Source organism: Artemia franciscana, chromosome 15 (assembly GCF_032884065.1).
Source record: "Artemia franciscana chromosome 15, ASM3288406v1, whole genome shotgun sequence".
Lineage (NCBI taxonomy): Eukaryota > Metazoa > Arthropoda > Branchiopoda > Anostraca > Artemiidae > Artemia > Artemia franciscana.
In genome coordinates, this window is record NC_088877.1 from 17,109,693 (window position 1) to 17,134,748 (window position 25,056).

At 36.8% G+C, this 25,056-nt stretch overlaps 1 protein-coding gene across 7 annotated transcripts in view; it reads right to left on the reverse strand.

The window, feature by feature from the left end:
- Positions 1-8,446, reverse strand: part of LOC136036110 (transcription factor Zelda-like) — a 35,549-nt gene extending 27,103 nt beyond the window's left edge. For all 7 annotated transcript variants that reach the window (XM_065718119.1, XM_065718116.1, XM_065718118.1 and 4 more), the window contains exon 1: positions 8,346-8,446. The gene's annotated coding sequence lies outside the window, so the exon portion shown is untranslated. The remainder of the gene's footprint in view (positions 1-8,345) is intronic.
- Between the last annotated feature and the right edge of the window lie 16,610 nt (positions 8,447-25,056).

Below are 25,056 nucleotides of genomic sequence, written 5' to 3' on the forward strand. Positions count from 1 at the left end.
CTTTTTGGCTACCCTGAACAAAATGGCTAATTTTGATCGGGTGACTTTGGGGACGAAATGAGAGTTGGAGGGGGCCTCATTGCATTGTTTTTTTTTATTTAAAAAGGGCACTAGAACTTTTAACTTGCGCTTGAAAGTCGGTACGATCACCTCTGGAAAAAAAAAACAACAAATAAACACGCTTCCGTGGTCTCTTCTGGCAAAAAATAAAAATTCCACATTTTTGAAGATAGGAGCTTGAAACCTCTACATTAGGGTTCTCTGGTACGCTGAAATTTAACGGTGTGAGTTTCATTAAAATTCTATGACATTTAGGGGGTGTGTCCCCCTTTTTTGAAAATACGACTAATATTCTCAGGCTCGTAGCTTTTGATGGGTAGGACTAAACTTGATCAAACTTTTAACCTTGCTCCTTACTTTCAGATGCAAAAGCTTATAAGTACGGTTGTAGCCACATACTATTTGAGAATTCTAAACAAAAAAAATATCCCTCATCAGGTTGTTCAAGTAATCACAAATAGACCTACTAGCAAGTTCATTTGATTGAGTCAGCAAATTGATTTAAAATCAGGCTTCCAAAACCAGTTCAACAATTGAAAGCAAAACAAAGGCGCCGGACAGGAGAAATCTAAGCTGCCATCTTAGCACAGGTATTGTCATGTTACTTATACATTTTAATGTGTTGCGATGTGGAGATTTTAAACCCATTTCTTCGAACTTATATCAAATGCAGATCTCTCTTAATAGCTAAACCATCGAGATAAGGAAGCGTTAATGTCTTATATTTAAGAAGGGGATTACTTGTTCCAAATTATTGTTGCGGACGCAAGTCAATACCGTGGAAGTATCATTTTGGAGCAAGTCGGCCCTCTAAAATCTAAACAAGTTAACAACCAATATAAAGGTAACTCTCATAGATAATGTCAGACATAATAAAATTTACATAAAAACACACATTTGCACTTTTTTGTCGGGTTAAAGGGTATAAACATCCCAAACAGTGCCCTGTATCGAGACCATTCCACCGCCAAGCCCTTGATTAGCCCAAAATGCTGCTCCCATCAGCATCTGTGATTTCAACATTTATGCCTTTTTTCATCAACTTCTACTTTAATTTTTAGAAGTTTTATTTACTAAAATTGGAACCGGTTGAAAAAGCGAGATGAAAACAACCTATTTATCGAAGTTGTGCTCCAAATTCATTATTGAAGCTATAACCCACATCTTCAGCTAAAGCTTAAGAGTTTTTTTCTAGACCGTAGATCCTTGCTGAAGTCAACCCAACACCACCATCCCAAACCCATCCACACGAAATTTCTAGCAGTAAGGTAGACATATTGTCTATTGTTTGAAGTGGAATAGTAAAAGGATTTTCAAACCGTATGAGGCAGGAGGAGGCCTTTGGGCCCGCTCGACCTCCTGAAAATCGTAAAGTTTCTCGAATTACTGGACACTTCTTATTCAAACTATTAATTAAAATTTTATTTGTAACAGGGCGTCCCCCCCACCCTCCCAAAAAATTCCTTTGTGCGTGCGTCATAGGAAATTAAAACAGAAATCAACTGGAGGACGGGTTGAAAATTTGCTCATTAGGTCCCCCATCTAAGGTTTTGAACAATGCCTGTATTTGATATTTTTATTGTAAAAAAAAAAGATCCCCCCTCCCCTCTCAGATTTGAAGAAAACGTTTTGCCTCCTCCCACAACATTTCTATGAATTGACACCAGCGGATATAATAGGATAATACCACATAGGCACCAACCCCGTCGCCAACTTTTCAACAGAAAGGTTTGCACATTTCTGGTAGGTTTCACTTCTTCAAGGCGTAGACGTCTTTTCTAGCTTTCTAGAAAAGTGTTCCAGACTTCTGGAAATCTCTGGGACAGAGGGACGAATTTTCAGCAACTTACACTAGATCTAGATTTCGCTCATCTTCAGCAATAGTTCTTGAATACGCTTGAAATTTGGAGGACAGATAGCTACAGTTTAGCAGACTTATCACAAGAACTTTTTGACTACTGGTATTTCTCAGTTGAGGCGCTAGCTGGCTTCAAAGTCTTAAAAGCCGAAGATACCCTAATCTTTGAAAATTGCTAACGCTTGGACTGTGAAAGTCAGCGGTCTAACGTTTATTGAAGAAAGTCTCTTTGGATCTAGGTACCTGTCCATTAAGATCCAAGTAAATCTCAGGACTTCTGAATTTTTATTATTTCCTCGGCTAGCTACCATAGAGGCTACTAATCCCAGATAAATCTATGAAATATTTGAAGTCACGACTTTTGTCCAACATCCCCTTGGTGCGTGTCGACCAGCACCTCGCATCTTTGTGTAAAACGTCGATAGTCGGTGTACATTCTGGTGATTGGATCCCTGATTGTACCCTACGATCGGAAGCAACGAGGCTGTTTGACTCCTCTACCTCCCCTTCCTTCCCGACACCAAATTCGCCATTTACTGATTGACATCTCTGCGATAGGTTCAACTTAATAGGAATCAGGGGCGGATCTAGAGCTAAACCTTCGAAAAAGGGGCAATGTGACAAGGCCACCAATAAGCAAAATTTTGGGGGAGGGCAATGTGACAAGGGTGCCTATAATTGACCAAACTGACACAATTATTCTAAAAGTGAAAAACAAAAAACAAAGAATGAGGGCACCAGAAAAAATCTTCAGGACCGGGGTCTCCCCGCCCTCTGGATCCGCCACTGATAGGAACCGAAATTAAAACAAACAAACAAGCTTAACTTCATACCGACAGAAGCTGTATAAATAAGAGAGTGGCTATCAAAGGCTAAAGTGCCACGTAAACATTACTGAAAACTTTATTTATAGTGAATAGTTTGTTAATCGTTTGTCATCACACCATTATAAATACACATAAGATTGCCATCCATACTCGAATATATAAACAGTAAAAACCAGAAGACTGTCCTAGAAATTCATCCGGGTGATTCGTCCATTAAAATCGAAACGAACATTGAACGATCTCATTGCGTTTCCGAACTTCCTCCAATTGACTTGTGAACAGTGCAACACATACATTTTCTTCGTTGAACCATCCCAAAGTGCGTTAGACCTTTCCAAAAAAATTCTGGCTACTCCCCTGCTCAGCCAGCCAGAAATTTCTGTGTACCATGCTTCTAGATGGTTATTTTGAATATTGGATTCAACCGAAAAACCTCCAATCATATTAAATGTTACTGAATAATGTAAAACACGGGTAAATTTAAAGTGGTGTCAAAAGTAGCAAACTATTTGCAAAACCTTGATCAGGCATGTAAGCAGGATTTTCTTTGGAGGGGGATTAATAAACGTAAAACAAAATTTATACAGAAACTATTTAAGGAATTGTCAGGAAATGGCCCCCTTAATACATGCTTGACCTCAATATCTATTATATGATTCAAAGCAGTTTAAGCACCTTTTATATTTTGGGGACAAGGGCCCAAAGACTGAGCCCCCTCACTTCGTCAAAGCAACTGTGAAAAAGTCGCAAAAGTTGGATTGGCGTCTTCCTGGCATGAGAAAAAAATGATATGTCGAAAGTCTTAAAAGGGGTGTGGCTAGATTACTATCGACAAGGAAAAACCTAAATGGCTTCAAATGTTTTCTTCATAGCAAAGGGCTAAGATATAAATCAAAGACCTTGTAATTTACCACGAAAAGAAACATTTCTTAACAACTCAGAGTAAGTATAGTAATATAGGATGTGACCCTATGCGGAAGAAAGACAAGTGGGATTTCATTCCTTGGACCGGGTGAAAAAAAAAACAAAAAAAAACTGGAAACTATCTTAGATGTGTAGATAAAATGATAAAAACTGTGACAGCATCGAGATATCAAGGAGGGAAGACCCAAAATCCCGCCCTTCCGTACGTGCCTGTTACTTGGCATGCCATTTTCATTGCGTTTGTTTAAAACATTATATATCCACCTCCTGCGTAGTTGTCAAATCAATATGGAAACACCATATGAAGACCTTTCACGAGATAAAACTAATCAATTCTAATGGTATACATCCCATTTTCACCACTTTGGCTAGCCCCCTGAGAAAACTGTAAACACACCTGTAAACTGTAGATATTTGATCCCGAACAACTGAATATTTCCTGGGGTCAAGGAAAAGAATGACAACTTCTTTTCTATTCCCACTGTCCCTTATGGAAGTCTCTCTGAACTGGTTGTCCAGTTAGAAGTCCTCAATTCATTTGAAACAGGTTGTAATAACGAGGATTCTTCCACCGTATCCTGGGGCAGGTGCAATTACAGGTGAGGTAATAATTTCCTTTTCTATATATTTCAATTATTATTGTTATTTAGCTATCTATGTGTTGGTAGCGACCACGTGTATCGAAAAACCAGTTTTAACAAACACATTTAAACATCAGTGTTAAAAAATGATAGGGTGGAAAACGAGTCCTCATCCCTGCCCAACTTGGATATTCATAAAAATTTCCTCTCTTGCTGAGAGTCTAGCCTCACGATATGCGATCTGCCATCTGTTCTGTTTTATATTGTTTCTTTAACCTTAGCAAATCCGTACTTCAACAAAATACTGGAGAAAAAGCCATTTAGATATTAGCCTGGCCCACCATTAGCCTGGATATTTGACATTTGTGGCCAAGGGCGTGCAATTTAATGTTCAAGGGACCGACTGGGGCTACAGATCTTCAATTTTATCAGGTTCAAGTATGTAATAAACAGTATCGATTTATGGACTTAAAGGACTGTTAAGTAACTCTTTTGTAACGGCTTAGCCCCTCACAGGTGTTTTGGAGGAGTTTTAGGCCGCAAACTCTGACTTTCATATTTAGGATTTGCATTTTCAGCCTTTGTTTGTGCTTTGGCCTCCCTTGATTTAAAGTGAAACTTTGCTTTGTGAGAAAAGAAAATTGAATATGGCCTTGTCTAGTTGAAATGTATCGAGAAGGACCAGAATAGAAACTATTAAACCGACTAATCTCACCCCTTTTTGGGAGAAAAGGATAAAAGTGAACTTTTGTGGCTACAAACTGTTAAGATATTCGACAAGCATTTTTTGTGAGAAATGCTGATTTTTTCAATCAAGTTCTCTCTTGAAACCTAAATCTGCTCATACGAAATGCGCTTAGAAACCAATTACAGAACCTAACCAAAGAAGGTTAAGGGAACTAGGATATATATCAGGAGGTATGTGAAGTGAACCACTCCCATCGAAGTTTTTTCAGGTAAATAGCCCTTGATCTTCAATGATTAGACCATTTCCCTAGCACCATTACTTGAAGGATTTTCACGGGGGAGAGGGGTGTAATAAGCTAGTCAAAAATTATAAGACATTCTGTCCATTGAGCAAATATTCGTACAGACAAAAACCTTCGTCCCTTCATGCAGATATTGTAGTTATTTATTCCTGGAATAAGTTAATGTCACAACCCAGTTCCTGAGTTCATTCAGAAAACATTCAGTTTAAGGACTACAGCGATAGTTAGGTACATAAAGCCTTTCGGCTAAGACCTACTCACCTCCCCTAATCTTAAAATTTTGATAAATATACGTACTGAAACAGATAAAACATTGAAAAAAAAAATACCGATTCTCATTCATTTTTTTTTTCAAATACAATAATTACTGCCGTCCCAATTTCGTATCAGTCCTCTCCACCCTGAAGGTCTTGTTTAACTGATTTTGTGGGTTTGCATTAATTTTTGGGGTAATCTGCACCTTCATTTCTATTCTGAAGGAAACACTATGATAACAAAATAGTATTCGATTTCAAATATAACACAGTTTCGAAGTGTTAGGGTCGCTACCGTGACAATTCGTGTCCCAGCCTCTACCCCATTAATGGGAATGGATATAAGCATAGATAGTAAAAGAAAATTGGCTGTTTTTTCATATTGGATGCATTTTGTACTATGAGCCGACTGTTGATGAGAAATAAGTATATAACATAAGGTACTTTAGTGGTGGAGAACTTCTAAAACATGATAATAAAACAAAAGTAGCGCCATTGGATTCTTCATTTATACTGTTTCCAAATACCAAGGTCACTATTCTCACAATACACCCCCCCCCCCTAATGGTCCCAGATATAGTACTATATAAACTTTTATTTGTTGTCTATCATTTTGCGATCTGTCATGTCTTTTTTTGTACGAGTCTCCTGCATTCTTGATCCATGAAAACCAGTCTGCCTAAGTGATTTAAGTGAAATCGTCGGATAAAAATATCAGTCAAATATGACATAAAAATGTGGATAACAATGGAAGGAAACATTATCTGGGTAATATAATAATGACGCATGTTATAAAATTAGGATTTCACTGTTTTAGCGTTTTGTGCTAATGTTTTATGTACCCTAAGGCTACAGGGACCATCAAGGGGGGGGGGGTAAATTGTGAAAAAAGTGGCCATGACATTTGGGTAGAGCATAGAATAAGAAATCTAATAATACTAATTTTATCTTGAAAACATGTATCCTTAGAAGCATTTACCACTATAGGAGGGCTGGGACACTATTGTCAGTAGAAACCTCTAAATTTGGAAAAAGTGTTGAACTGGGAATCGAATGATGCTAATTTTTTGTTATAGGGTAGCCTATGTTTCCTTCAAAGTATGGATGGAGGTGCATTAAAGCTAGCCTATATTTTTTTTTTCTCTTAGCTGATTTCTGTCCTATTAATAGGCTAACTTTAACCGCGTATGCTAATTTCACATCAATAGTTGATTCATAATAGCCTACTGAAAAAGCCAATCGAAGAAAACAACAACATGTGCTAATCAGCAAACGTTATTATAGCCTATAGAAAAACATGACAACTGCTTGCCCCCTAATAGGGCTAGACGTGGCCCTAAGCTCTATACAAAACTAAAGGAATTCCTATTTAATAATGAAACTTGAACTTTGTAACATGCCTTTAGTCTATATTAATGACTCCATGCTCCCTTCAAATTCATTCATGTTTTTAAATAATATATTCATCCAATAGTTCTCCTTATTTCACAATGACGTGAGACCATAGATCGGGCTAAGAACAGCTCGTTTAACGAAGAGACGTGATAATTCAAGCAATGTAGAATAATGGGTAAATATAGGCCTATTGTTTAGGGCTATATCTGGCACTATTTGGGATCACGGGGAGTGATAACTTACTATTAAGTTATTATAGACTAGTCTTCCGTTCAGAAGAGCTCACAGACAAGACTCCTACCTCCACACCCACTGCAGGGAAGGGGGCTGGAACACAATTGAGACGGTAGTGACTATTATATTTGAAAAAAATACGGAATGGGGATTCGGGTGGGATATTTCTTATTGTGGTATACTCTTATTGTTTCTATCTTACAGTCAGTGGTGTAATATCATCAAATGCTGGAGGGAGGGGGGGAGTTGGAGCCAATTTTTCTAAATCAAGCAAAAATGACAATGAAAAAGGAAAAATTTGCTATTTAGTAGGCCTACCATAAGGTCAAAGGTATACTAAAGAAAACTGACTTATTTCTCTAGATACTAGAATTATGCAGGCTTATTTTAGTTTTGACAAGTTTTTAGCAGAAACTGAATTTCAGCTGGGGAACGAAATGAGGTTTGAGAGGACAGTTGTCCCCCTAACCAATAGCAAATTACGCCCCTGCTTGCAACAGAAATTTACCAAAAAGAGAGGCTAAATTGCGAGATCTTACTGATTCGGTAAAATTCTAGTTAATTGACTTCTTGCTATCTCGGAAAGGGTTTAGGTTAGGAAAATAAATTTTCAGGGATGGGTCTACAGGCTAAAGTATGTCCCGGGAAGGTATTTTAAAGTACCCACCTCCACTGCTCCCTCTAGAGGGCCCTGAAATTCGCGTACATGACAGGTCTATACCTATTGAAATTTTGACAGAACAACATTATACCTTAATTTTAAGTTAGGCCTACTAGTTGCTTTTTCTCTGCCTTTAGTTCTGAAAATGCAATTCCTGTTATTTGAGTAGATTTCTGAGCCATATCAATGTTTTTTTTCAAAATTTATGAAGTGTATTTGCATATCTTTAAAACCTTATAAAATGGAATTGAGCAAAGTTATGAAGCTGAAAACAATTTTGTGGTACTTCAATTAAGCAGAAGATCTATTTTGCAAGGTTCCACTTTTATAACACACATATCTTTAAAGGTCATCAAAGGTCAGCCCTCTAGAGGGAAAAGGAGTGGAGGTAGTTGCTTCAAAATACCTTCCTGGGACATACTTTAGCCTTTAGACTCATCCCCGAAATTTTCATTTTCCTAACCTAAACCCTTTCTGAGAAAGCAAGAAGTCAATCAACTAGAATTTTACCACTGATTCTTAATATATTCACCAATAACATAAAACATCACTGAAGGCTTACCGTGAGTTTATCTCAAAATTTCCCTAAAAATAGTGCAGAATCAGTTTGCACACACAACTCACTTGTATATTAGTTGGCGTGTTTCAAGCACTGAATACAAATATCTACGATGGAATTCAAATCTTGTTCTTTCAATGCTCCGATTGGTGGGTAGCAATACCCGGAGGGGGTTTCCAAAACTGTCCTATCTCAGTGGACAGTTCCGTAATTTTTGTGGGGCATTCTATGTTTGCTGAGAGAAAAAAAAATGATTTTAAATTAAATGAAGCACTTTCATCTGCGAAGCTAAAAGGGGGCAGAAAATCTGGGAGTGCTTAGTTTATAAAAAGAAATAAATCCTCTGCAAGTACACCATCCTGACTTTACGGTGTGACACCTAGGACTGAGATCCTGAAAGGGTCTGTAAACGTAATTTATAGTGCTTTTTACATTCTTCAACCAGGGTCGTATCCGAGTTTTTTTTTGGGGGGGAGGGCTACTAAAGAATTTTTACAGGAGGTTTAAAAAAATTAAAACGTGCCAAAATTTCTCTATACTCATTTTTGTTATGTTTTTACAAGTCAGATAAACATTTCTGAGGGATGGGTTCAAACTCTTTAAATCCCCTGAATACGGTCTTGTCTTCAACAGTGTATCAGACTAAATCAGATCATTCGACTGTAATATCCGAGTTAATATCTTCCACAGAGTAAAATAACCTAACTCTCAACAGTATTAGGGGCCCTCAAGTTTGTCATTTGGTCCGGCTCAACTTTCGACGGCCTGTTTATGTTTACGACAATCAGACACACACTTGCATATCTCTTATAATGGCTATTAAAAGCTTTGATTAAGGTTCCACTGTCTCTATGATTTTGGTACACAAGGATCAGATTCAATTTAAATTGGCGAATCCCATCGCTATCTAGAAAAATGAAATCCTGATAGCAGTGTTTCCAGCAAGATGTTGTTGCATGTCATAACTATTCGTCCTAATCAACCAAAAATTTCAATCTCCAAATTACTAATGCATAATTTCATGATTAGTAATCTCCTTAGATTGTGACGAAAAGAAAGAATTCCAGTGTTCATTTTTCCCCATTAGTCCATATTCGCACACACATTGAAAATACAGCATCACAGAAGGTGTATTATGGATTTTTCAGATGTCCTAAATCAGCAATAACGACTAAAAATGTGTATATATGTTCTGAGACCACACTGGCTACAAATAACGTACAAGAAAATGAAGAACGAAAAATGATGCAGATAGGCAAAGCTAAACGGGATAGTTTTAAGGCTAATGAATAAACGAAAAACAAAGCAAATATTTTGGCAAAGACTTACACTACGCCGCCCTCAACGCAAAATAATCAATATAAACATGTGTACATACTACAAAAGTAAAAAGTTTTTGTTTCCGAAATGTTGGTTCGATCAGAAAGCTAATAATTTTTTTCAAAAAAGCTCGAAACTTGTATCCGTAAGTCCCTGAGTCGAGGAAACCCCTGTGCACAGTAGCAAATTGAAAAACAGTTTTGTTTCACCTAAAAATTGGCACAAGAAAGGTCAAATCGATTTGGAATTATAACACTTTTGTTCAGCCCAGACGAATAGAAATGATTGGATTGTGAATGTTTTTTATCATTTCAGGCCAAAAGAATAATAGATTCTTGACACACGGAAACAGGTCTATAAATTTTGGAATCTTCAATTAGAGTTAAATTACATTCATAGATCCCTGGGCCAGGCGGAATCTGGGCTATATACTGGGAAAAAAAAGTTGAAACTAATACTGGCTGTACATATACAGAATATGTAGCTAGGGACAAGAGGGGCGTCAATGAAGACATAAACTATTAATACAGATTGTTGCATTGAATTGTGATACCCAAAATAGGCCTAAGCTTCTTTTGTCATCGATCAGATTGGGATTGGGCACACAGGGCAAAATGAGTTAAAGAGAATTAAGAGGCACAAGTAGAAGCACCGTTTTAATTAGCTCTGCCTAAACAAAGAGCTAAGTGCCTTCATTGTATTATTTTTTCTCCGCTTCGTATGCAAGGGATAGTCATCGAAGCTCTGGAGGGGGCCCATTTGACTTGAAATCGAAAGTTCTAGTTCCCTTTTCAAGATTCAAAAGTGATTGCAGGGTAACCAACTCTCTCTACTGTTATTTTACTACCTGGCCTCCCATAACCCCCAATTAACAATTCTTCCGATTTTTCTTGATTTAGGAAACTCAAACACCAATAAAATAAATCAATTGGCAAAAAAGCAAAAGCAAAGCAATACATATAACTCAATGCAATAAGAAAGTATGGGTGGATGCTTAACTAAGCCCCAATATTGAATCTCCCTTCTTCACAAGTTGAGCTCGTAGTCACAGAGCTGAGGGGGCCTTCCGAGCAGGTCTGCGATGATTTTCAACAGGAGATGGACGCTTGGCAAGAGTTCGGGTTCGGTGAATTGTCGGCTGTGAGGTAGAGGTAATGTTAGTGAGACCAACCCCGCTGAATCGCGACTATTGGGAGGATCTGCTTTTTTTGATTTTCAGAAATAGGGTTGAAACGTGCTACAATTTCTTTCATATTTCCAGAATCAGGCTTGGGGCACGGGACAATATCTTTAAAGTTTGTCCAATACATATTCCCTACTTCTGTTTCGACTTGATAGGATTTGGGGGTATCAGATGCAGATACAACTTTTGGTGGCTCCCATTTTTTTTCCAGAAACAACCTTTATCCAAGCGGGTTGGTGGGGTTATATGCTACGCGTATCCTTCGATCCAATGCCATTTTTTTGTAGATTCTGGTGGCGGTATCTAGCTTCCTTGAACTGTACTGGTGGGACAGGTTTTGGCTTATACAAATTCGGGTGAGCTGGCAGCACGGGCCTTAGCTATCTGCTTATGTGTAGTTGAGCAGGGGATACCAGGTTATCAGCTGGCGTATTCCGAAATTCCAGGAATGCGAGATCCGCTCTGTTCCGCTCTGATAGGACTTCTCGATAGTCCCTTTTGATGTTTGTACAGTTTTTTCTGCTAATCCATTCGACTGTTAGTGGTGTGGGCTGGAGGTAATGTGTCTAATTCCCCGCTCTTTCCCAAATGTGCAGAAATTAGGTGAATAAAAACTGTGAGCCGTTGTCGGTCATTTACATCGTGGGAATGCCAAAACGTGCGAAATGCCGTTTAATATTTTTTGAATGACCGTTTTCCATGTCATGTTAGTGAGTCTGTCAGCTTCAAAATTCAGGCTATAATAGTTCACTACAATCAAATTTTCCTCCCCCTTGAACGAAAAATGTCAACTCCAGGGTGTTTGCAGGGGCAATTAGGTAGCTCCATGTTCATAAGCAGATGTTTCTGAGGTTGCATCCGTAAGTCATCACAAGTGGTGCACTGGATAACTATTTCTTCAATATTTCGATGGATACTGGGTCAATAGACAATTGACCTGGCCTGTTGTTTGTTTTCTCCGTTCCCTTGTATGGGCAGTGTAGTTGTTGCAGGATCTCTTTGCGCATGGTCGAGAGAATGACGACTTTGTCTCCTTTGAGAACGATACCGTTGGCTGTTAATAATAGTAATTTATTTTTAACCCACTAAAATACAAGACAGATGGAGTAAATAAAAGATAATGAAAGAAAAACAACACAACTGTACCATAGATAAAACACATACAACACAACCATAACTCAATTAACGAAAGAACCTCTAAAAGATAACATAACTATAAAACGAAAACAGGTGAAAACTAACAAATAAATAATCGAAGTAAAGGGTGGAAGGAGTCCAGAGAAAAAAAAACTTAATCCTTTTCCAATTTTGAGCCTAACATCCGCAAAGAATTAATAATGTCAGAATCTCCAAAATACCGAATTATTTTCTTGTTGCTAGAAGACCGGGGTAAATAAAGCAGAAACTTACAATAGATGAAATATAATATACGGAATTCAGCCAGATCCTTTTTTTCAGGATTGGTGAAATACCGGACAGGAAAAGAATTGAATGATTACAAAAGCTACTATATAGCAATGCAAGCGCTTTTCGAGAATAATGACCATAATCAGCCACTATTTTACCATAGCCCAATTTAAGTTTTTCTGCCATCCCTTACAATATTGGTCCTAAAAGTTAATATATTCGAACAAATACGAAATCCTAACCACCGCAATTCAGAGACACAATGGACAGAGAAGTTAGAACATGGAAGACAAACGGGCATAGACTTTGCAATAAAGACTAGGTACTCAAACTTATCAATATTCAATGACAGACCAACACCTTGGAAATGTTTTGAAATAGATGACACAGAATTCAAAAGGCTATATCTAGAACGGCTTAAAAGAAGTATATCATCCGCATATGCAATATAAGATACATTTACCAAATCACAAAAAAGAGAGGGCATAATTTCGGATAGCACACTGTGGATACAAATACTGAAAAGATACGGTGAAAAAACACCACCTTGACGTGCTCCCGAACGAACTGGAATATTCCCATAAAAATTAAAGTGAAACTTTAACTGAACATGGGAATGACCATACCAAAACTGAAGAACCCGAACGACAGAAATGTTGACTCCAGAACTGATAAGGTAAAACATAACTTGAGCATGAGAAACACTGTCAAAAGCTTTAGACAAATCCGGGGCACAAAAATACACCTCAGATCCATTGGCTTGAAATTTTAAAAAGACAGAAGTTAAAACACGGTGGGCGTGCTGGCAACCAATACGCCACCTGAATCCAAACTGATTTTGACTGTTATCTATGACTTCTGTAATATAAGGTAACAAAAAATACTCAAAAAATTTGCTAACATTACAGGCCATAGTCATGGGTCTATATGAATCTCAACTTATCCTTTCCACGCTTTAGCACCTAGGTTACTGCACCGCTTAGAAAGGAGTCAGGCACCAGAGAGGATGTCAAGTACATTTGGAAGGCCAGCTGCAGGTGGAGCACTAGATCTCACGACTCCGGTCGAAGATGGGAGGCATCAATACCATCATGATCAATAGATTTCGATTTAAATTGTTTAATAGTCTTAAGCACTTGTTCCTAGGAGACTGGTATTATATGCTTCTGCTTCAGCTTCAAGGGAAATAAATCGCTAAGGGTATACGAGAAACGAGGGTGCATAGCATAGCTAATGACAGTGAAAATACTAGAATAGTGCTTGATTCAATAAGCCACAGGAATAACATCACCAGAAGTTTCTCGTTCAAAATTTGCATTTTTATCAGAGATTGGAAGGCGTGATAGAGCATCTGCCACATGGATGCTTGTTCCAAGAACATGTACCGCTGAAAAATTGTACGGCTGTATCTGTAGCATCAGACATTGCAGACGTGGTGGTGCAGTTTGAATGCCTCGAGATAGGATGGATTCGATTGGTTTGTGACCGGTGAAAACTTTGACTGACCGCCCATAGAGGCATTGCTGGAAATACTTGTATGCGATTGTAATTGCAATTGCTTTTTTCTCATTTTCTGAGCACTTTTGCTTGGCTGATGACAGCAATCTAGATGCAAAACACAGATTCCACTGTTGCATGTCAATGTAGATCCAAGGCCATGTTGCGTTGAGTCAGCATCTAGTATAAAATCCTCAGAATTTCGGCTGAAATATGTGATTTTTCCACAAATACTGTCTATGATCTTGATGAACGCTCTGTCATGCTCTCATGTCCATTTGAAACCACCGTCAGTTCTGTGTTCTTTCAGAACGGCTCTGAGGGAATGGCTTGATATCGACAGGTTTGGAATATATTTCCAAGGTAGTTAACCATACCTAGAAGTGACTGTAGCTCTTCCGGTCCCATAAGGTTGGGAATTTTGTGAATGGCACGGACTTTCTTTGGGTCTTGTTTGATTCCTTCTGAAGTCAATACGTTTCGAAAGCAGGGGCATAATTTGCTATGGGATAGGAGGGGGAACTGCCCCCCTCCATCCTCCAGTTTTTATCTCCCAGGCATCAGTTTGCCCCCCTCCCCCCAGCTGAAATTTAGCTTCTGCAAAAAAATCTTACCAAAACTAAGATAAGCCTGCATAATTCAAGCATCCAGAGAAACAGGTCAGTTTTCTTTAGTATATCTTTGCCTTTATGGTAATATATGGCTCATTTTTCAGTTTTCACTGTCATTTTTACTTGATTTAGCGAAATTGGCTCCGACTTTACCCTAGTTTTTGGGCAATTTGTAAAGTTTTTTTTAGAATGGTGTCGTGATCTTCATCTGTTGCTCAATGAGCAACAATATCATCGATAGGGAGGCCCAGTCCAGCCTTCTCGATAAGCTCAGCGAACATTTCTTCCAGTTTTCGTTGGAAGTCACCTTGGGCACAATTTAAGCCAAAGGGATATCGCCTATAGCGAATCCTTCCAAATGGTGTATTTAAAGCAGTTACATTGACTGAGTCATCATCAAGTTCTATGGTCCGATATGCATACCGTGCATGAAGCTTAGAAAATTTCTTGGAATTTGCACATTTTATGAAAATTCCTTCAAATGTGGGTATTGGATGGTATGGTATTTTGATGTACTTGTTCATGCTTTAATAGTCCAGGTACAACCGAAGACTGATGTCAGGCTTCCCAACAGTGACTGTGGAATTAACACATTCTGTCAGTTTTTATACTCTCTTGATAACGCCATGCACTTCGAGACGGCTAAGCTATGCTTTGAAACGATTTTGCAATGGATATGGGGATCCTTTTAGGTGGATGTACTGTTGGCTCACAATTCCCTTTTAGGTAGCTGTTGTATTTACCTTGGAACACGTTCAATTCCTTGGAATACATCCTCATACTCAAAAAGTATTTTGTCGGCAGTTTGATCTAGCTTCTTGGTAACTTCATTCAAGAATTTGTTGAGACGTAATGAGACGCTTGAATTTTTGCACAAGTACGGCCTTTCTGATTCAGGGGTCATTCTTAAAAAATTGGGACAAAACTTAAGCTATAGTGTAAAGAGCGAGGTATTAACGAGGGGAGAAACCCCTCATATATATAATAAAAATATAAGAATATAGAAGTTTGTTATGTAAGTTAATTCTTAAGTTACGTATATTTTTACTAGTAAAAACGTTCGTTAAAAATTAAAAGTTCTAGTTTCCTTTTTAAGTAACCGAAAAATTGGAAGGCAACTAGGCCTCCTTTCCCACCCCTAATTTCTAAAAAATCGTCTGATCAAAACTAAGAGAAAGCCATTTAGCCAAAAAGGAATTAATATGCATATTTCATTCTAATAATTTATTTGCGGAGAGTCAAAATCAAACATACATTAATTCAAAAACATTCAGAAATTAAATAAAGGTTTTACGCTAAAGTTTTTTACTGTTTATTAAAGTGGAATTGAGAGAAAGAGTCAAACTTTAGCGTAAAGAGCGGGGCTTTGAGAAGGGAACAGCCCCTTTTCATACACGGAGTAATTTCTGTTCGTTTTAAGTCTTAATGTCGCTCCTTACTTTCAGTTAAAAAAAACTAGTTTTTTTCTTTAATATATCAAAAGAATTGGATTTTTGTGCTTATTTCAAATATATAAGTTTAATTGAGTTGAATCTTGCTCGTCAAAGGTTACGCGCCTTATAAAATTACCCTTATTTTTAAAAAATGGGAATCTTGTTGTAACATTTTTGAAAAGGGGAATTACTTATGGTCACTAAACCCATAAAATATTGTCTACAAAACATCAAAAGTGAAGAGATTCTCGGTGGTTTTTATGACTATGATCTTCAAAAAGTTGAAAATAATATTGAAATCGATCCAATTGAAAAAATAATAAAGAGTCAAGCACACAAGGGCAAGATGCAGTTGCTTGTTCGTTTACTAGGATATAACTTTGATTTTGATTCTTGGATAGCAGTTGAAGACACACAGTGCCCAATGATTTCTATGTGACATTCATGTCCAGCATCTCTGATCCACTCTACAATGATTTGAATAAAACAAGTGAATTTTGGGCAAAACTCTCTCCCACCATCAAATTCGATGGCAAGTATGAAGTTGCTCTTGTCAATTGTGCTGTCATAAATACATAAGATATCCTGAAAAAAGATCGTACATGTGACATAAAAGTTGGACCACATGATTGGCCATTAGTTCGTGAACATTGGATAGTGTTTCTATCCAATGTTTCGAGTTTGTTGTTTACAAACTCGGGTGAATATCACTTCGTCACATTATCATAAAAAGAATTTGGTAGTATGAACGATTTGTGTCGTGTTTTCAATAGATTGATCTCCATTCGTAAAAATAGTGCCTTTCATTTCAACTATTCGATGGAACAGGGCAAGATCTACATTAGTTCTCCCATTGACAGTGAGAATGTTATGTAAACAGACCACTTATTTTCACTAGAATATATTGTCAAATAAAACCTGATGATAAAGACGATATCCAAACTATTCTCCCTCTGAATTCAACTTTCTTACTAATATGAATTAAGTTGAAAATCCAACCTTATATTGGATCTGGTTGCTATGGCTGGTTGCTAGGGCCTTATAGCTATATGCAAATGAGATTCTGATGGTAATATGCAAAAGAGATGTACCCTCTGTAGTTTCACCTGATATTTAAGTAGGGCAAGCTGCAGGCAGTAGAACTAGGACTATATGTAAGCCTTATTACCCAAATAAGGGTGTAAGTTCGGTAGTATAGGTAAGCGTTAGTGCCCAAGTAAGGGTTTATTCCCTGTCTCAATGTCATCACCACTACTCCTGTCGGTGAATTTCCAAAAGGAAATTAGGGGATTTGACAGAATTACTGTACAAAAGTCTTTTTAATTGTCTTGCATTCTCTTTGCCAGATTTTTCATGTGGAGATGTTCCGGGGGAATTATCTGGAGGCTCTTTTCTGCGTGTTTTGATTTTTGGGAAATAATTTCCACGGAAGAGGATATTTCTGGAGTAATCGAAAAACCGATTAGAGATTAAAGTCTTATTTAAATGAAAAGAAGCTAAGGGGAATTTTCAGACTAAATAGTCCACAAGCAATTTTACAGTGAGCGGGGATTCTCAGTAAGGATGGAGCTGTCTGGATGTAATTTTGCTGGGGTGGGGGCTGCACTTTACGCTGGATGAAATTTCTACGGAGGAGTTTTCTGTGAGGGGTAGGGTTATATTTCATAGAGGGGGAGCCAGATTTACCGGCATTATTTGAAAAGGAACATAAATTATTCCATATATGAAGGGTTGCCCTCTCCTCAGTTTCTTGCTGTTTATGCTAAAGTTTGACTGTTTGTCCCAATTTTTAAGAGCTGCTACTGAAACACAGGAGCCGGTTAATCAGAATAGGAAGTTTTTTTTTTTTAAAGTGCTAACGTCTTTAGCTTAAACTGCAAGGTTTTGATGAGGGGGCAACCCATCATTTACGGAATAAATCAGCCAAAATTAATATACAAATTTCCTTTTAATTTTTCATGTACGGTAACCCAAATTTGAACCTGTATTAATTGAAAAACGTTCAGAAAATAAATAAAAATCAGTTTTTAACTGAAAGTAAGGAGCGACATTAAAATTTAGAGTGAGGCGTTGAGAAGGGAGCAATCCCTTTCTTATAAAGACTGATTTCTGTTCGTTTTAAATTTTAATATCGCTCCTTACCTTCAGTAAAAAAAACTATTTTTTATATAATTACTAATAAAAGCGAGCTACATAATCAAAACTTTATCTGTCGTATTTTAAATGAGAAATATTGCTGCCAACAAACTGAGCATGGAAAAGGCTTTTCTTTTAACCTGACTATTTCCTATTATCTGAAATATGAACAAATGAGAAATATTTTAAATGAGAAATATTGCTGCCAACAAACTGAGCATGGAAAAGGCTTTTCTTTTAACCTCACTATTTCCTATTATCTGAAATACGAACAAATGAGAAATATTTTAAATGAGAAATATTGCTGCCAACAAACTGAGCATGGAAAAGGCTTTTCTTTTAACCTGACTATTTCCTATTATCTGAAATACGAACAAATGAGAAATATTTTAAATGAGAAATATTGCTGCAAACAAACTGAGCATGGAAAAGGCTTTTCTTTTAACCTCACTATTTCCTATTATCTGAAATACGAACAAATGAGAAATATTTTAAATGAGAAATATTACTGCCAACAAACTGAGCATGGAAAAGGCTTTTCTTTTAACCTGACTATTTCCTATTATCTGAAATACGAACAAATGAAGTATAACCTTTTATCCTGTCATTTATATATAGTATTCAAGGGAAAAAATAAAACGAAAATGAGAAGTAGCTGCGAAGTTAAAGGAGAAAACAATTGACACTTGTATATAAATAGCAAATTATTCTACTACTACTACTACTAACAACTCACCGCAGTAACAGGCACCTAAGGTCAACATAGCTACGCCAGCTCTTCCTCCATCCTAATCTATTCAAAGCCTTCCTCTTTACACCCTCCCAGGAAGTTCGAATTTCCCTTAAATCTTTCATTGCGACAGCCTCCCACTTCAACCACGGACGACCTGCTTTACGGTTAGTCCTAGACGGTTGGCCGAAAACGACAATCTTTGGTAATTTTTCATCCTTCACCCGCAGAACATGCCCCACCCATCTCAAGCTTTCTCTTAACATAGCCCTAGAAAGAGGGATAGAACCACTCTTTTCGCACAGTCTACTGTTTGAAATACGGTCAGTCGGCTGGTTACCCAAAACAATCCGTTGGCAATTTCTCTGGAAAACATCTAGCAAATCTTCATCCGTTTTTTGGAGCGTCCATTCTTTGGAACCATATTTGACCACTGGTATCACTGTAGCCTCCCAATATTCTAATCTTGGTTTGCAGACATATCTTCCCATTCCTCCAAATTTATTTCAACTATGAAAAAACACCCCGAGTCTTGGCTATTCCACTTTTAACATCTTCACTGCTCCAACCGTCTTTACTAATTATGCTACCAAGATAGGTCTAGCCTCCAATATACTAATCTTGGTTTGCAGACATATCTTCCCATTCTTCCAAGCTTATTTCAACTGTGGAAAAAAACTCTTCTTAGTATTAATTTTCAAGCATATTCTAACACCCTGAACTCGCAAAACCTCTAAAAGTTTATTTATTTTGCTCAAACTTTCATCTAGGATGCTTAAATCATCAGCATAATCTAAGGCAAGGAAAGTTTTTCTTCAACATTTGATTCCGTGTTTTCTCATTGTCTCTCCTGTGCTCCTCAAGAAAGTCCATCAAAAAGATCCATAAATAGTAGATAAAAAAATATATAATATTAATTATCCATCAATTTATAAACCATAATTAACTTATTATAATCTGTAATAAATGGTTATTTATTAAAAGCCTGGACGGTTTTTACACCGTTAAAAATTAGCTTACTAGCATGAGATTTTTAAGGCATTCTAACTAATCTAAGATTTAACCAAGGCTGTATCTATGTCGTGCAACATAGAATATTTTGACTTACAACAGTCATTTGACACCTTTAGGTACAGTTACATTAAAAAATATTTTTGGTGTCTATTAAAGGGATGTCCACACGTTTCACCCGTTTGGGTGCACTTACGTCTAAACCTCCCATATTGCCCCTCGAGCTTAGCTACAAGAATCTATGTATATTTGAAATCTCTGTTTAATGGTATTGAATTTTTCAGTATAAAATATCGTCTTTTTTTCTAGTTTAACAGCAGCCATCTGTTTGAACCTCTTAACTAATAAAATTTTATTGAGCTATTGGAAGTTGCATTGGTAATACAATATTCGTCGTAAAGTTTTTATTGTTTAATTTATATTGCCTAAAGAAACTTAATGGAAGTCTCGCAGTCAAAGATGACCAGTTTTCTGTCGAAGAAGAATAAGACTAGAATGTAACTAGGGGATTGAACTTAGTCCCCAAAAACTAAAAAATAAATTAATTAAAATTATTTGAAAATGTTATTTTTCTTTAATTTTACCACGCATTTCTTAGATTATGTGAATATACTTATCCTTTGATGCGTAAAGGTGAAACATAATATTCTAATAAACTTCCCACTAGTAATCAAAACCTTTACTAATGATCTCCCCATCCAAAGGCATGTTATGTATACCACTATTTCTTTTCCTGAATACAAATTGTACGATAAGCAATGAACAATAAGCAAAAGGTCGTAATAATCTTCATATGCTTAGAGGAGTGGTGTTTAGAGGAGTGGCCCCTTCCCCATTCAGTAGGTAAATCCCTTAGATAGCATAACATCTCCATACTAGTAATGGAGAGAGGAATGGGTGACAATTATCCAATTTGGAGCAACTGCCTCTTCTTAGGCTTTCCCATTCTTTACTTTTTTAATATATTATATAGCTATATCTGGTGTTCTGTGAGTAGTTTAAAAAATAAAGAAAAAATAATTTTTTTCAAAGGACAGAAAAGAGTGACATTGAAATTTAAAAAGAACAGAAACTATACCGTATATGAGTGGTGTTGCTCCCTCTCCAAAACCCCGTCCTTTACGCTGAAGTCTTATAGCGCATTAAAAATAATTCTTGTTCCGAACCAATTTCCCTTGTGTTTGAGCTGTCGTTCTTGAAGGGTTAGGATAATTTCCATTTTTCCAAAAATTATACAATTTTTGTGGTACTTGCTTTTAATCAACTACTTTAAAATCAATATATTTTGCATATTTAGAATCATCATAAATAATATATTCTGTTGTTGTATTGAACTCAAAACTTGGCTCTTTAAAGTTTCAGTTTCTATTGAAAAGGGTCACTCTTTACTTATACTTTGTTGCTATGAGTTATTTGAACCAAGACTCTGTTCCATGTGAAGGAGGGTTACTATTCTGCCTTTCAACCCTCTTTTTACATTTAAGTAAAATATTCTTTTAAAAAATGCTTCGAGGATGACAATCTAGATTGCACTTCATTAATTAATGCAAAAATTAATTATAAGGTTATCATTTCTGTAATTTTCAAGTCGAATCATTCAAACAATTTATTTTTATATGGACGTTCCTGGTGTAGGCCAGCAAGACAGGGGTGGGGGTGAAGCCCACTGGGAAACAAGAAGACATTAAACAATGTATATAAACGAGAAATATTACCTTTTAAATCTCCAATACAACAAAGCTTTTGGTAGCAATTGCCCTTCCACAGAAAATTTCCTTGGTTCACTGATGATCCCCCCTGCCTCTCCACCTTTGTGCCGGTGGACATGAAAATGTATTTTATATGTTACATAGGAAGAGATTCTCTGCACTATAAAGGGTTATACTATCCCCCAACACAAATATTACACATGCAGTCCAAAAATATTTTCGAAAATCAGTGAGGATTAGAGATGAATTTCTATCCCTCCCCCTTAGCCTTTTATTACATTTATCTGAAGGCATGTGGAGATCTGGAAAATTTGGGCAAGAAGCAAACTTTTTGAAGTTTAATCATGCTCTCCCCACCTGCACAAAGATCCACCAGCCATCTTCCATGATGACTGATACACAATTTTAAACCACTGTACATAAAATTATCGATCCTCAAATAAGTTAAATTAGCAAACGTATTTTGGAAGTAATACCTTAAATTCGTTTTTTTCCAAAACTAACAACTAACAGCTTTATCCCCATTTTTTTCTGTTTTTGAATTAGTTTTCGTAAATTAATACTTTACTTCTCTCTACATAGCCTATGGCTACATAAGACCAAACTCTGGCGTATTTTTGGCGTGTTTTTCAAAGGTTCTGACGTATTTATGTTTCACCTTCTGGCAACACTGTCAGAGGCAGGAATGCAGTGCAGTGGTACGTTCAGTCATAAAGATTTACACAATCCCTTTGAAATTAACGACTTCTATCGGCACTTGTTCAGAGTTTTGTTTGACTAAGAGATTCTCTTGATATTTGATAAAATTATGTAGGGTGATGTATAATTACACATCTACTATTATCGAGGAGTAGAGCTGAGTCATTGTCTGTGGGGGAGAGGTGTGTCTGATGCCTCAAAAAGTGTATTTTTTGTGCCCAAATTTTTTAACTTTCCACGATCTCTCGGATAAATTGTATACTTCTTTTTAGAGTTTTGGCTTCCATTAGCATCAGTCACTCCTTAATTACAGTTCTTACCACAAATTGGGGTGTTTAATACATACAAAACAAAAATAAAGGCAAATTTTTCTATTTAAAAGTTAATAAAATCAAGTTTCGTGGTAGTGCTTGCCTCCTTATTCCTGGGAAATCCCTGACGGTAATCATGATCTCCCATCTTTCCACTTTTTGACCCGGTAATCACATTAATGTCATCTTTTATGCTAGATAGTAACATTTTTCTGCAATAAGAGGGCAGAGCAGCAACCATATTCACATTTAGTACAAATAAAGATAGATCAGAGATCATTTTCTACCTTCCCTCTCCCCTCCCCCTCAAGACCCTCATATACAATTTATCCGAGGGACTGTGGAAAGTAAGATAATTCGGACATAAAAAATATACTTTTTGAGGCATCAGACACACCTCTCCCCCATAGAAAATGACTCAGCGCCAATCCTCGATCATAGCAGATGTGTAATTATACATCTCCCTACATAATTCTATCAAATATCAAGTGATTCTCTTAATTAAACGAAGCTTTGAATAAGTGCCGATAGTAAGGGCTAATTTTATTGGGATTGCGATTTGAACACTAAAAGTACCAAAAACATAGAAAATGAGATGAGTATTTGAATCAATTCGATCAGTTAAAGTACCTATAACGCTGAAAATGAAATGATCAAATGATCAAAAAATGATCAAATGATCAAATGATCAATGGTCAAAATGAAAATGATCAAACTGAACAGTTTGATCAGTAAAAGTAGCAAGAGGAACGAAAATGGAATAAGATTTGAATCAGTTTAATCAGTAAAAGAACCGTGAAAATGAATAATTATTCTCGTTTCTAATTTGAATTTTAACAGGTATTTGTGTCTGCTGATCTAAAGTTTAGTATGGCCTTTACTTTTCTTTGAAAAACTTCTTTTTCGGAAAGTTTTTTTTTCAAATTAATTACATTAAAAAGATTACTTTGTCTGAGACAATCTTTTATTCGCGAGTCACAGAGAGATTGCAATCAAGTAACAACTGGTTTCTTTTTCTTTTTGTTTTGAATTACCATAATCTTCCCTAACAGTCTTAAGACTACAGCTCACTCAAAATTTTGGTCCCCCTCCCCTTCCCTTAAGTAAAAAATCTGAAGTTCTCTTCTGATTTTTTGGAAGTTCAAATTCGACCTCCAAGGGTAGTCCTGAGGTAGAGAAATATTATGGATATGCCATTACAGTGTTTTTTTATTTACCTCTAACCCTACCCCAGGTCAAAATCAAAGATCGATATAGCCTTTTAGTTGACTAGTATTTTTAATACACTATTCTAAGATCGTAACATAAGATAGTATACGCTATTTCAGAATTCTATTTCAGAATTCTATTAATCTTTCGATTTGGAATATAATATGTATTGTCTTTAAGAGGTATCTTAATCTATTCAAAGCTAGGTAGCGCTTTTGCAGGGAGAAGTTGCTGGTTGATGACGCATAACTTCTGTACCTAGCGAAAACTGAACCGCTCCTTATTCACAAATGTATATAATCTCTGGAAGATATTTCACTGTAGATGAGGGTTAATCAGAGCCGGAGTTATGTTTTTTTTAGGGTAAGGGGGTTGGAGGGAAGGGGCCAAATCTAAACTTTGCCGCCCCCTTCCACACCATAAATACTGCTAATATTACAATTTTGCCCAAAAAATTTGCAGTTGAAACTTGTTTTGCCACTCCCTATGCGTACCGTCTGGGGTGCCTCCCCCTCTAGCCCCTCCTCCTATATCTGGCCCTAGACTTTGTCGTATTCTCGCATATACCTAATAATTATTCTTGGATCAAGATTGTTACTTATTCAGAAGAAGAAATAAAACGTCGCGGGTCTGTGAAATACCCAGGGATTATCCTTGATAAAACTTGTATCTTTAAGGAACAGGTTCAATATGTGTATTGGTATTTTTTGAGCCTTGATATTCTTAGATAACTGAAATATTACACATCGTGCAATATTCAGACTACTATTGTTCTCAACAATCCACCCCCTCCCATTTTCTACTCCTCTTTCATGTGGCTTGGGATATCCTGTGGCCTAGGCGGCTCGATAGGCAATGATATGCTAGATCTTTATTGTCAAATTGTTTGCGCATTTTTTCAAGCGAAGTCTGATTCTTATAAGCACGATTCCTTAGAGCTCTAAGCTCTAGGATCCACAAGCAGTTCCAAATTTAAGCATTCTTTGGTCCAAAGAGGCACTAGATTGTGGAATGAGATGGGTAGTGAAATTAAGAAAATTGAAGATGAATGAACTTAAGCACTGCTTAAAAGATATATTGTATGATAAGCATAATTTTTAATGTTGGAATTGGAGGAGAACAAAGAACTGGTATTTAACGAATTATGTTCTAGGTAATTGAGTAACTCGACTACAGGTTAGTATGTTTATAAATAAGAATAAACTGATTAAAAAAATGTTTGTCAACCGATAAAGGTTTTTTTTTAATGAGGGCACACTCGGTTTCTTTATGTGTAATGGACTGCCCTTAGGGCTGGAGGCGATTTAGAGGGGATCGAAGGGGCACTTGCCCAGGGCGTAGAAACTCTGGGGAGCAAAATTTCAAATAAATTGTCTAACATTAATAATCGTTTTGTAATTTTGAAAACTTATTTTTATTAAAATAAATTAAATTGCGTAATTGTCAGAAAATGTAAGC